Source organism: Triticum aestivum, chromosome 5A (genome assembly GCF_018294505.1).
Source record: "Triticum aestivum cultivar Chinese Spring chromosome 5A, IWGSC CS RefSeq v2.1, whole genome shotgun sequence".
In the NCBI taxonomy this organism is placed as follows: Eukaryota; Viridiplantae; Streptophyta; class Magnoliopsida; order Poales; family Poaceae; genus Triticum; species Triticum aestivum.
Genome location: NC_057806.1, coordinates 447,947,087 through 447,947,313, shown reverse-complemented (window position 1 = coordinate 447,947,313; position 227 = coordinate 447,947,087).

Here is a 227-nt window from a genome sequence, read left to right as displayed (position 1 = left end):
CGTATTCCCGTAACTCCCCGGTACTCCGAAAAATACCCGAACCACTCGGAACCTTTCCGATGTCCGAATATAGTCGTCCAATATATCGATCTTTACGTCTCGACCATTTCGAGACTCCTCGTCATGTCCCCAATCTCATCCGGGACTCCGAACTCCTTCGGTACATCAAAACTCATAAACTCATAATATAACTATCATCGAAACCTTAAGCGTGCGGACCCTACGGG